Consider the following 14,156-nt stretch of genomic DNA (forward strand, 5'->3'; position numbering starts at 1 on the left):
AGTCTGACTAAGAACTGTGGATCTTTTCCATGACTCTGCCCCCTGCTTTGGCTGCAGGAGCCTAACTCGCATTGGTTTGGAAAGCCCAGTCCTGTTCCTTCTTGCATGAGGCTGTGGTTTGTGTGTGACTAGCAGACTGCAGCATAATTGCCTTGCCCTGAACCTTGCTTCCTCTAGAGGTGTAGGGAGACCTTGTGTGAAGACCCCTTTATTAACAACAGCAGCCTGTGCCCCTTCATTTGCCAGCAGAACCCAGCTCCAGGAAAGGGACCAGTCTGGGTCCATCTGGCTTCCCTTCCCCTCTTGGACCTCAGCTTCCTCATCTATAAAATTAAGGGGCTGGATTAGGTGACATCTAAAGAGACTCTGCTTGCTCTGATGTTCTGTGTCCCACAACCTGAAAAGGCAGAGTAAGAACTGTCCTCTCTACTCTTCCCTCATCCTGTGGCTCCTGTTACAACCACCTGCCCTGCATCCAATTTTGGAAACACGTCAACGTGTTTGTGCTTCAAGAGTGGAAATAAATGAATCAACATATCCTAAAATAATGAGAGGTCCGGCTGATGGAACAACCTCCCAGCTGGGGCAGGTGTGGCATTAAAATAATACCACCTCCTGGATGTAAGGATTAAATGGATATGAACCCTGCAGCACCACACCAGGACACAGTGAGAGCATTCAGTAAATGGCAGGTGTCACCGCAGTGTCACGTGAAGACCTGAGACTCTCTGCCAGAGGGATGAGGCTCCCCAGTCTAACCCTCTGGCCCCCGAGTCCTCCCTCCCACACGCTTGTAGTGACGGAGGACTCACGACCTTCCAGAGCAGCCAGAGCATCTGGGTCAGGTGTCGAGCCACATGCTTTAGAAGCGACATCTACAAATCGGCACTAATGCTGTCCCGGAGGAGCTTCGATTCCAGAGATGAGTCACAAATCCAGTTATTACACAGAGGGGTGATGTCCTACGCAGAGCGAAGATACCGGGTCTGGAGTTTCAGATATGAGCTGCTTTTTCCCAAGTGGGGAGGTCAGGGTGGCTCCTGAGGACAGCGGCCATGTTTTTCTTGCTCCACAAGCAAGTCCCAGACCCCAATACAGCTCTTGGCATATAAAAAGTGACTTATACATATTTATTTATTAGGTCATTGAGTGCATCAAAATGAAGATGACTTGGGGAAGATCCAGATATGCGGGGATGGGTGAAGGGGGACATTCTGGGCAATAGAATTCCAAGAAGAGTCACTTCCAGGGAGATCTAGGGTGGTGTTTCATTTAGTCACACCCAAACTCACACTGGGCTTCCCGGGTGGCTCAATGGGAAAGAATCCGCCTGCCAATTCAGGAGATGCAGGAGGCTCAGGTTCAATCCTGAGGCAACTTACCCTGGAACAGGAAATGGCAACCCACCCAAGTAGTCTTGTTTGGAAAATTCCATGGACAGAGGAGGCTGGTGGGCTACAGTCCATGGGGTCACAAAGAGTCAGACATGCCTGAGCATCTGAGTATGTACAAACTCACCGCAGGGAAGCCAGAATCAACCACCTTACCACTCCCTTATACTCAAAGTCCTGTACTGACCCAGAAAATCTGAAGACGGAAAGTAGGAGTCTGGATGTGGGGATCTGGTTTCCAGTCCTTAGATCGCTCAGTACATTCCTGGTGACCTGGGGCAAGTCACTTCCCCTGTTTCTCAAAGGAAGAATGTCAGACAAGATAATCTCTAAAATCACTTCCCAGTCCATAAACTCCTTTTTTATATAAGTTCCTTTTTATTCTCCTCTCTCCCCTCCAGCTACCTGGGGCAGCCTGCTCTGTGCTGCCATTGTCATTTTTCTGGATTTTTGGTCCATCATCGTGGGCCACAAAGAGCTGGCGAGATGCTCTGGTTACTACTGCTGGGAAATAAATTACCTCAACACTCAGTGGTGTAAAAGAACTGCCATTTTACTTTGTGGACCGAGATAAAATTCTGTGTTTCCACGGACTGAGAATCTGACAGGGACTTGACCAGGCAGCTCCTGATTGGGATCCCTCGTGAGATTGGAGTCAATGATGGCTGGGGCTGCGTTCATCAGAAGGCTCAGTGGGGTTGGATCTCCCAGGTGGCTCAGTAACATCCAGTCTCAGTCCAAGAGAGCTGATAGTTGAGGCTGGTTTTTGTCCAGATGCTCAGATGTACCTCTCCACCACCGTGGTCTCAGGCTTTCTACATGCCCAAACTGGCTTCCTCCGGAGCAAGTGACCCAAGAGAACCAGGCAGAAGCTCCATGGGCTTTTAGGACCTAGCTTTGAAAATCATGTGGCAAAACCTCTACCACTTACAAGTGAGTCACTAAGACCAACTCAGATTTAAGCTATGGCGCAGAGAGAAACATCAACCTCACCTCTCAATGGGATGTATATCAATGAGTTGGCAGACTTGTCTTAAAACGGCCACACAAGACCTCAGCCTGGCCCTCAGTAGAACACTGAGGTACCATGTGTGGCCTTGGCCTTCCCTGTCCACTCCATGTCCACAGCCTCAGGGCCCTCACACTCCCCTGGAATATAACCCCTGCTTTACCAGGTCTTAGCTCTTTCTTCTGGAGAAGGCAATGGCACCCCACTCTAGTACTCTTGCCTGGAAAATCCCATGGATGGAGGAGCCTGGAAGGCTGCAGTCCATGGGGTCACTGAGGGTCAGACACAACTGAGCGACTTCACTTTCACGCATTGGAGAAGGAAATGGCAACCTACTCCAGTGTTCTTGCCTGGAGAATCCCAGGGACGGGGAGCCTGGTGGGCTGCCGTCTATGGGGTCGCACAGAGTCGGACACGACTGAAGCGACTCAGCAGCAGCAGCAGCTCTTTCTTCTCCTCTCTAATCAAACCTTGCCTTTTGTTATGGACTGAATGTCTGTTTCCCTCAAAATTCATGTGTTGAAATCCTAATCCCCAGTGTGATGGTATTTGGAGGTGAGATCTCTGAGAAGTAAGTAGGTTTACACGAAGTTATCAGGCCTCTTTAATGGGCTTAATGTGCTTATAAGAAGAGTTGAAGAGATCAGAGCTCTGTCTCTCTTCCTACCATATGATGACACAGTGAGTGGGCAACCATCAAAAGCCAGAAAGAGAGCCCTCACCAGATACCATGTCTGCCAGCTCCTTGATCCTGGAATTCCAGCCTCCAGATCTGTGAGAATTAAGTGTGCTGTTTAAGTCATCCAGTCTATGGTATTCTGTTATGATTGCCTGAGAAGACTAATACACCTGCCCTATGTCCCATTCCCTCAAGATCCCAGTCTATACATGACCCCAAAGGACCCTAACAGAATAATTGGACCCCTGAACCCCATTAAACTTGCTCATCTCTAGAAGGACCCCTACTAAATGACCCGAAGAAGGCAATTTCAGACACTGTGGCATGTAAGAAAGTGAGATAAGGGCATGCATTTTGAATCCAGATAGGTTTATGATGTCTACTTAAGGACCTATATTTGGAATATATCATGAAACAAAAAATCCATGAGATCAGCAGGGCTATATTTGGGCAAGTGTATCTGAGGCAACCAATTTCTAATTGCTTTCTAAACCTGAACCAGGTGGTCAGGCAGAACATCTGTCTAGACATGAGCTGAGCCCCCAGTGAGACAGCGACATCTCCACTGGCCAATCTCCAAATTAGCAGTCATTGCATCTCTACCTGTTACCTGATATTGACTAGTAACCCAGTTGGTTAAACCAAGCCAAAAGAAACAAGTGAGGACTGAAATAATAAACTAGGGGAGCATTTAAAGGAATGGAACGGGGTGGACAATAAATGAAAGGATGGAATGTAATGTGCAGATAGAATGAACTGGAATGGAAGGTGCTCCCCTCTCAGGCCCACATTTCTTTTCTTTTTCCAGAACATTCTATAACCTATGGCAGCTCCCTCATTTCATTCAGGTCCCTGCTCAAATGTCACCTTCTCTGACCAGCCATCACTCCCACACCTTCTTCCCTAGTTTATTTTTCTAATTTCCATCTGTAAATAAAAGCACTGAGGACAGTGACTGAAGCCATGAAATTAAGAGACTCTTGTCCCTTGGAAGAAAAGCTATGACAAACCTAGACAGAGTATTAAAAAGCAGAGCCATCACTTTGCCAACAAAGTTTCATTAATCAAAGCTATGGTTTTTCCAGTAGTCATGTACAGATGTGAGAGCTGGACCATAAAGAAGGCTGAGCGCTGAAGGACTGATGCTTTCGAAATGTGGTGCTGGAGAAGACTCTTGAGAGTCCCTTGGACTGCAAGGAGATCAAATCAGTCAATCTGAAAGGAAACCAATTCTGAATATTCATTGGAAGGACTGATGCTGAAGCTGAAGCTGAAGCTCCAGTACTTTGGCCACCTGATTGAAGGGCCGACTCATTGGAAAAAACCCCGATGCTGGGAAAGACTGAGGGCAGGAGAAGGGGATGACAGAGAATGAGATGGTTGGATGGCATCATTGACTCAAGGGACATGAGTCTGAGCAAGCTCCAGGAGACAGTGAAAGACAGGGAAGCCTGGCTTGCTGCAGTCCATGGAGTTGCAAAGAGTCAGACACGAATGAGTGACTGAACAACAAAGTGAAGTGAAAGTGAAGTTGCTCAGTCGTGTCTGACTCTTTGGGACACCATGGACTGTAGCCTACCAGGTTCCTCCATCCATGGGATTTTCCAGGCAAGAATACTGGAGTGGGTTGCCATTTCCTTCTCCAGGAGATCTTCTCCACCCAGGGATTGAACCCAGGTCTCCTGCATTGTAGGCAGATGCTTTACTGTCTAAGCCACCAGGGAAACATCCTCTATTTATTGGTTTATTTCTCTTTCTAATTCCACGGCAGCAGGAACTTTGTCCCTTCCTGCTTCCTGCTGTTGTCTGCCCTTCCTAGTCAAGCATCAGATATACAGTGGGCCTTCTGTAAATATTTTTTGTATAATTGAATCATTCAGCCAATCAATCTCATTGGAATGCATTCAAATAGAATGGATCACAGTGAAATAAAGTGGAGTGGAGTGGAACATAAAAGGGAAAAAATGGAACGGACTGAGATGGGGTGGGGTGGGGTAGGGAGGGGCAGGTAATTCAAGATGAAAGGAAGCAGGAAAAAAATCAATTCAGAGCAGCAGATGGACTGGAACAGTGACTTTTCAACCCTCAATGCACATTGGAACCACCCGGGGAGCTTTTAAACCATACAATGCCTGGACCTACTCATGGCCATTCAGATTCGATTGGTCTGGCATGGGGCCCAAGTGCCATTATTTTTAAAAGCTTTTCATGTGATGCAGATTTGCATCCCAGAGTGGGAACTATTCTATTAGGACATTTTAGTTACAGAAACTAGGTTAACCTCAAACCCAGCTGTCAGGCTTTTGCACAGGAGTTACAAACCAGAACCTCGAACCCTACAAACAGCATATCTGTAAGGGAACATGAGCACCAGCAGCAACCACAGAAAACCTCTTGAATTTTCAGCCATTGCCCAGGATTGCACATTGTTCTGACAAACGTATGAGTGGAAACTCTCATCTGAACCTCAGTGGCCAATTCTGCCGGGGGGCTGGTAGGACTGCTGAAGTAGCTTTATGCTCTTCTCTGCACAGTATGGATGGGTTCTCTCTGAAGCTGTTCCATCTTTACAGCAAGATATACAGGGTCCACCCTGGAACTCAAGGCAGACCTCTCCCTTGTCTTTCTCCCACTGTCCAGCTAATCACCATCTCCCTCTGCTTTGAACAAAAGCAAGCAAAATTATAAGAAGAAGAAGATAGCGCTAAGTCATGTCCAACTCTTGCGATTCCATAAACTGTAGCCTGCCAGGCTCCTCTGTTCGTGGGATTCTCCAGGCAAGAATACTGGAGTGGGTTGCCATTTCCCTCTCCAGGGGAACTTCCCCACCCAGGAATTCAACCCAGGTTTCCTGCATTGTTGGCAGATGCTTTACTGACTGAGCTATATGCTACTGCTGCTGCTAAGTCACTTCAGTCGTGTTCGACTCTGTGTGACCCCATAGACGGCAGCCCACCAGGCTCCCCCGTCCCTGGGATTCTCCAGGCAAGAACACTGGAGTGGATTGCCATTTCCTTCTCCAATGCATGACAGTGAAAAGGGAAAGTGAAGTCGCTCAGTCGTGTCTGACTCCCCGCGACCCCATGGACCGCAGCCCACCAGGCTCCTCCGTCCATGGGATTCTCCAGGCAAGAGTACTGGAGTGGGGTGCCATCGCCTTCTCCATGAGCTACATGGGAAGCCTGCAAAATTATAAAGGAATCCCAAAATCTGAATTCCAAAGTCTTCCTGACTTTAGATTTTTTAAATTTAATGTAAGCTAACACTAAAAAAAAATAGTTCACCCATTTCTCTCACCACTCACCTTTTACAACCACCGATCTGTGTTTTTGAGCTTGGTTTGTTTTAGGTTTTATTTGTTTTTTAAATATATAAGAAAGATCATTTAGTATTTGTCATTCATTGTCTGACATATTTCTCTTATAATGCCCTCGAGGTCCATCCATGGTGTTGCAAATAACAAAATTTCATTCTTTTTATGGCTGAATAATATTCCTGTGTGTGTGTGTGACATATTCTCTATCCACTTATCCATCAATGGACACGGTTTGTTTTCATCTTGGCTATTATAAATAATGCTGCAATAAGCATGGGAGTGCATATATCTTTTAAAATTAGTATTTTTATTTCCTTCAGATAAATACCTTGAAGTGGAATTGCTGGATCATATTGTAGTTCTATATTTAATTTTTTTAGGAACCTCCATATTGTTTTCCATAGTGTTTACACCAGCTTACATTCCCACCAATGGTATACTAGGGTTCCCTTTTCTCTATGTCCTCCCCAACACTTACTTCTTATCTTCTTGATAATAGCCATTCTAGTAGATGCAAAGTGATATCTCACTGTGGTTTTGTTTTGCATTTTCCTGATAATTAGTGATGTTGAGCATCTTCGTGTATCTGTGGCCATCGTATGTCTTTGGGAAAATGTCTATTCAGGGCCTTTGACCATTTTTTAACTGGATTGTTTGGGGTTTTCCTATTGAGTTGTATGAGTTCTTTATGTATTTTGCTTACTAGCCCCTTATCAGATATATGATTTGCAATTACTTTCTCCCATTCCATAGGCTGCCTTTTCATTTTGTTGATAATTTCCTTTCCTGCACAGAAACTTTTAAGTTGATATAGTCCCACTTGTTTATTTTTCCTTTTGTTGCTTTTGCGTTTAGAGTCAGACTCAAACAATTATCACCAAGACCTATTTCAAAGCAGCTCACCCCATGCTTGCTTCTAGGAATTTTATGGCTTTGGGTCTTAGACATTCAAATCTTTAATCCATTTTGAGTTAATTTTTGTAAGGTTAAAATAGGTGTAAGAGAGTGCTCCAGTTCCATTCTTTTGCATGTGGCCATCCATTTTTTCAAAAATCACTTATTGAAAAGACTGTCTTTTCCCCATTGTATATCTTTGGCTCCTATGTCATAAATTTATTGGCCATGTATGCATGGGTTTATTCCTGTGCCCTCTATTCTGTTCCATGAATCTATGTATCTATTTTAACATTAATTACCATACTGCTTTAGTCACTATAGCCTTGTAATATAGTTGGAGATCAGGGAGCACGATGCCTCCAGCTTTGTTCTTCTTTCTCAATATTGCTCTGACTTCAGGGTCTTTTGTGGTTCCATACTAAGTTTAGGATTGTTTGTTCCTGACTTCAGGTTTTCCTCTCTCCAGTGCCCCTTCAGGCCCCAGCTTTTATCCAAAACCACTTCAGCTCTCTTTAAAAAAAGAAAAAAGTAATGATGATAATGAATGACAGCTATACTTTCTTGCACTCTGGCAATAAAAAAAAAAATCTATGATAATGTGCTATGTGCTATGATAACCATTTATATAATAATAGCTAGCACTTATTTAGAACTCATTACATACCAGGCATCCTTCTTTCAATTTTACCTGTATTGGCTTATTTATCAATTATCTGAGAAAGATGCTATTATCCTATCATCCCCATTCCTTAAAGACGAGGAAACTGGGGAACAGAAGAGTTGAGTACCTGCTTAAGGACACACAGTAGCAGAGCAAGGGCTGAAACTCCAGGTTTTACAGTCTGAGTTCTTAGCATCTATATGCGCTGCCTCATCCAATTTTCATGTGTTCTTAATGACAGTCTTTCCAGGCAGATAGTATTTCCTGATTTTACAAATGATAAAGCTGAGTCTCAGCTATATCTGGACATGGGCACCAAATCAAGATATTGGAATCCAGTATTATCTAATCTCAGAATCTGAGGTCCCCATCACCACACAACTCTGCCCCTCAGCTCACACTCCTCTGAGCTTTGGGGAAACAAGGGCCTCCCCATCTCCAGAGTGGTCTGAGCCTGCTCCTTACGGTCAAGAACTTCTCTCATCAGTCACCCAGTCAAGGGGAGGCCTCTGGGGTTTCTAGATCCAAAGCCTGGGTATTGCCATCAACCAGTTACCCTAGCACATCCTCAGATTTTCTAGTCTTCAACTCCTTGGTAAGTGCAAGGACTATGTTCCATGATGGAGAGCCCTGGGCTCCAGGGCGGACTCAGGTGGGCGAGGGGGACCCTTGGAGTTCAGAGGAAGCCACAGACCTGGGTTCCTGCAGCCCCCACTCCCAGGCCCCCAGAGGCCGCACCCCTATGCTTTGGAAACGTGTAATTCGCAGCCTTACCCTCCTCCCACGGACGTGGGGTTCAGCTGCTGCTGATTCATTTTGAGAAGCTCCGCTTTCCACAGCTTCATGAGGAAGGATTGTCCCCACCGCCAGGGCCATGTGTGTTTGCTATGATTCATCAGATGGTCTGCAATTGCCTCAAAAATAGCCCTTACGCAATCCAGGAGCCGCTGGGAGCCTCGGCGCAGGGGCTTCCCCTCTTAGTCACCCTCTGGGCCTCGGTCCACTTCCACGCAGCCACGGGAACACGGAGGGGCAGGCACATGCCCAAAAGAGGAACTTGGGAGACTAGCAGGCGGGGTGAAGCCCGCCCCCCATTGCTGGCAACTGCGATGAGGCAAGATCGCAGCTGTGGGCCCTGTAGAAGTGAAATGTGCACAGTAAACAAAATCTCCCGGGGCCAAGGGTGGCCGCTGCCTTGTGCCCTCTGGTCCCCGGGTCCCTGGATAGGAAGAAGGCCTAGACATGGCTCATCTTCTCTTCCCGCAGATCAGGATGCTTGATGGGGAGGCAGGCTGCTGGCAGAGGCTGGAGCTGGTCTCAGCCTAAGGAGGATGCCCAGAGGGACAGAAGGGAGGGAGGTGTCCCCATCGGAAGCTCTTCCTGCTGGCCCTGAAGGCATTTTGGTCCAGTGGTTTTTGATTCTGGCTGCCTACAAAGTCACCTGGGGTGGAGGTGGGGCTGTGGGGGTTGTGGGGGCAGTCGGGGGGAAGTAATAAACTCAGGCTCGGTCTCCAGAGATGCTAGGTGGGGCCTGGGCACTGGTACATTTTTTTTTTCCACTGGTGCTTTTTAAAGCCAGACATTTTAGAGTTGAAAACTCCTTGCCTAGTCCAAGCCCTCACTTTACATATAAGGAGTCACTGGACTTGAATTTTCCATTGGCCTACAAAGCCCTGCATGACCTGGCCTCCCATGTCCCCACCACCTCTCTGAGTTCTCTCACTTTACCTCCAGTCTCTTCCTCCCCCAGTCTCCTCCCCTTCTTCTTCCTCTCTCTCCTCTCTCTTTCTTCTACCTCAGGGCCTTTGCATTGCCTGTTACCCCTGCCTTTACCCCAGATCTCTCAAGATTCTAAGTCGGAATCCATGCCTCAGTGCCACTCCATTTTCTCATTTTGCTTTATCATCCTTCATCACATTTATTTATCACCTTATCCTCCATTGGAATGTGGTCCCAGAAGGGGCAGGGCTTCCTGCTGTACCCCCAACACACCAGCATAGTGACCAGAACATAGCAGTGGCTTGATAAATCTATTTGCTGAATGAATGGACAACACAGTTTGGGGTTCACACCTACACCAACGCCCTGACCCACACTCACCAGACCAGCATGTCTTCTGCCAAGCCCCAGGATCACATGTTTTTCTGTAAGGACTAGTTTATGAATGCACACAAAGCAAGCTCAGAACCAACACTATTTCTCGTACAAACAGTATCTCCAAGACACGCCCACAGAGGACCAAGAGCTGCTGCGAAACCAGCATACCAGGGTGACCACAGCCAGAAAATAGTTGTCCTGGTCCAGAAGCCTCGTGAGAAGCCCTTCTAATGATGCTCCCACCAATCAAATGCATTCACACTCCCGTGGGACACTGGCCTTCACAATTTACTGGTGCCAAGCTCTTGAACTGCACGCCCCCGCCCCCCCATCTTGTCTTCAACTGATCATAATTCGTGTAAGTACAACTGTTTATCAGTTACAAAATAACTTCACAAATATGCTCGATCCTCATAACAAACCTGGGAGCTGAGTGCTACAGGCCTTCATTTTCTGGATGAAGGTCCTGGATCCCAGAGAAGTCAAGTCACTTGCCCAAGATCACACAGCAAAGGCACGATGAAGATCAGTGAAAAAGGGAAAGTGTTAGTCGTTGCATCCATGTCTGACTCTTTGTGGCCCCATGGGTTATAGCCCAGGCTCCTCTGTCCATGGGAGTTTCTAGGCAAGAATGCTAGAGTGGGTTTCCATTTCCTCCTCCAGGGGATATTCCTGACCCAAGGATCGAACTGGTGTCTCCTACATTTCATGCAGATTCTTTACCATCTGAGCCACAACGGAGATCAGACTTAAAGTCAACTCTCAGCAAAAGCCAATCTTCTGTCAGGGCCTCCAGCCTGCTCCCAGTCCACACCAAGTGTGATTTATCACCTGCTTTTGTACCAAGCTTTGTCCTGGATCATGTATGGCTGCTGGTAGGAAACTCCCCCTCCTGGAAGATGAAAGGCCTGCCATCTTCAAGGACATACAAAAGACTGCGCCTCAGCTTCTGAAAGTAGTCCAGGAGAGAGATTGACAATGCTGTGATACCACCTATTTCAGCTTGTGTTCTTCCAAATGCAGGGCCTCAGGCAAAGATAAGGGTAAGTGTAGTTTATTTAGGAGGCAGCCCCAAAATACCAGAATGAGAGGGGAGGGAGATGAATCAGAAAAAGAAGGAAAGTCAATCCAAGGATGTGATTTCAAAGTCGCCCTTGTACACATAGGAACAAGAGTCTTCCAAAACCGCTGACCTCTGGGCTGCTCCTCCACCAGGCTAAGTGGGCTCCCCGAGCTGGGCCCAAGACAGAAATCAGAGAGTCATGTGTCCAGCATCTGAGGCAGGAAGCTGTGAGCAAGAGTCAGAACTCACATGGAACCATCCACCCACCATGCTGCTGCTGCTGCTTACTCGTTAAGTGGTATCCAACCCACCAGGCGAGTGCATGGTAGGTCGTTCGGTCATGTCCAATTCTGTGCGACCCCATGGACTGTAGCCCGCCAGGCTCCTCTGTCTGTGGGATTCTCCAGGCAAGAATACTGGAGTGGGTTGCCATTTCCTCCTCCAGAAGATCTTCCCAAGCCAGGGATCAAACCCATGTCTCCTGTGTCTCCTGTGTCTCCTGTATTGCAGGCAGATTCTTTACCCACTGAGTCATCAGGGAAGCCCCCAACCCACCATCAGTCAGTTCAGTCGCTCAGTTGTGTCTGACTGTTTGCAACCCCGTGAATCTCAGCACGCCAGACCTCCCTGTCCATCACCAACTCCCGGAGTTCACTCAAACTCACGTCCATCAAGTTGGTGATACCATCCAGCCATCTCATCCTCTGCCGTCCCCTTCTCCTCCTGCCCCCAATCCCTCCCAGCATCAGAGTCTTTTCCAATGAGTCAACTCTTCGCATGAGGTGGCCAAAGTACTGGAGACCCACCATAGGTGCAGCTAAAATGGAGAATTGGCCGGGATGTGCTCAGGGCAAAAAAGCCACTCCAGTGATGCCATTGGAATAAGCCCACAGTCTCCCCTGGTGAAAACTTGGAAAAAATTCCACAAGTGTTTATTTGAAAGAAAAACCAGGTCATGCCTCCCCTCTGGTTCTGACCATTGGATTCATGATTAAGCATATCAACAGTTTCTCAGCAACTTCCTGGACTAACAGCCGAAGTAAGGCCCTCACTCAGCCCAAAGCATCCTGGGGAGCTCCTGGTCCCCTTTCTTTGTTCTCTAGCACCTGTCACTCTAAAGCTCCACCAGGCACCAGGTCCTCTGAGGCTGAACCCCAGCTTCTATTTCAGGGCCCTTCTTCCCACAAGAGGTCCTCACCAAACCCTCAAGCCCTAAGAATGTGATGCTCACGAGGCCTGCTCCTATCACTCAGCTTCCTACAATGCAGGTCAGGACACTTAGTCAAAATGATCAACCCAAAGCCCTCTGCAAACTTTGTGCTTAGACCCGGGACTAGCCACACCATTTTCAGGGACCCTTGTTCAAAATCTATTAAGAATTTCAAGGACAGTGACAGCAGAACCAATTAGACCAACAGCAGGGTCCCTGCAAAAGCAGGAGCCTGTGTGATCACACGAGTCCCACACGCATGAAGCCAACCCTGTGTAGACCCCACCTCTCCCAAAGAGGCAGCAAGGTGGGCTGCTTCCAAAACAACAGCTTTCCAGCTAAAGAAGCCTGGACTGAAATCCCAGATCTGTTTTCCACCTGCTGTGCCACCCACAGGAAATGCTTCACCCCCTGACCTCAGTTTCCCCATCTGTCGAATGGGGATGAGATGTAAAATGTGTGGCACATGAAAGGTGCTGAGCACATGGGAGTTCTTTGCCTTCCTCCGCATCTCCCTCCTCCATACCAGTTTCTTCCCCTTTGGGCTAGAAGAACCAGAACATATAGACCTCACCTCCACCACCTCCTTGGCCATGGTTTCAGCCTCAAAGTAACAGCTGGAGAAACTTGGGGGACACTGTCCCAGCACTACCACCCAGAGCCTGTGTCCAGTGAGGAAGGGATCCTGGACACCCTCATCCGCATTTCTCTCTACTCCCATCATAGGCCAGGCTGGAGCCACAGAGTCTGGCTGTACCCCTTTCCTCTCTAAAGATGAGTCTGATGTTCCCAGGGTGACAGTTCTCTTTGCTGACCCTCCTTTTCTCCAGAGGGGAAGAGAACAAAGGAAGCTTGCAAGAAGCCTCTACTGACTCATCGTGGCACCGAGGGCAGGTCACAAATGATGATCTCGGCCTCTGCTTTCCCATCTCTAAAATGGGGCTAATGACGCCTGCCACTTGCCTCGGCGACAGGATGCTGGGAGAGCGCTCATTATGGCTACATTGCTGCTGTCATTGTGCTTTAGCTAATAACACGCTGCCCTGGTGAGGCCCTGGAGGGCCCTGGGAGCTTTGGGAAAACACACTCTGATCCGTCTTCAAAGCAGCCCTGAGAAGTGGGTGGGAGGCAGGGCTCAGTTGATGGAGCGGGAAGAAACTGAGGCATCCCCAGAGGCCAGCGCAACTGTGACAGAGAGAGGGGATGGAACAAAGGCTTGGGGGGCCTGGATGGGGAAGGTGATGGAAGATATGCAGGCTTGGGTGATACACATGCCTGGATTCAAGTCTCCTCAGCAAGTCTGCTAAGAGTAAGTTAGCCAGAGAATAAATCAGGCAAGAAAAGCAATGCCATTTCCGTCTTGAAGTCAGAGTAAAAATGCCTCCTTTCCCAGAACAGCATGAGATGAAATGCATCACCTGAGTGCAGATGCCAGCACCTAATAAGTGCTTAGGAATCACGCACCTGGGACTGTCCTGCTTCCTGCCTAAGAACCAGCCTGTGATGGGTGAGCTACCCGATCATGTCCACACTGGACACTTTCAGGGACCATGGTTTCTTGACTTTCTCTCGGTTGAAAGAAGTGTTAGTTGCTCAATCATGTATGACTCTTTGCAACCCCGTGAACTATACAGCCCTCCAGGCTCCTCTGTCCATGGAATTCTCCAGGCAAGAATATTGAAATGGGTGGCCATTTCCTCCTCCAGGGGATCTTCCCCACCCCAGAGATTGAACCCGGGATCTCCTGCATTGCAAGCAGATTCTCTACCGTCTGAGCCACCAGGGATGCCCAGTCTCCTCTTGGTTACATCGCCGTTAGGCCTCTTGTCATAC

General features: G+C 47.9%; 1 long non-coding RNA gene across 1 annotated transcript; it reads right to left on the reverse strand.

The window, feature by feature from the left end:
- Positions 1-1,115: 1,115 nt before the first annotated feature.
- Positions 1,116-10,180, reverse strand: LOC133260360 (uncharacterized). The gene is made up of 2 exons (XR_009740784.1): positions 8,728-10,180; positions 1,116-7,802 (listed from the first exon to the last, which is right to left on the reverse strand). It is a non-coding gene; the product is annotated as an uncharacterized LOC133260360 (long non-coding RNA).
- Between the last annotated feature and the right edge of the window lie 3,976 nt (positions 10,181-14,156).

The sequence above is a fragment of the Bos javanicus genome, chromosome 14 (assembly GCF_032452875.1).
Source record: "Bos javanicus breed banteng chromosome 14, ARS-OSU_banteng_1.0, whole genome shotgun sequence".
In the NCBI taxonomy this organism is placed as follows: domain Eukaryota; kingdom Metazoa; phylum Chordata; class Mammalia; order Artiodactyla; family Bovidae; genus Bos; species Bos javanicus.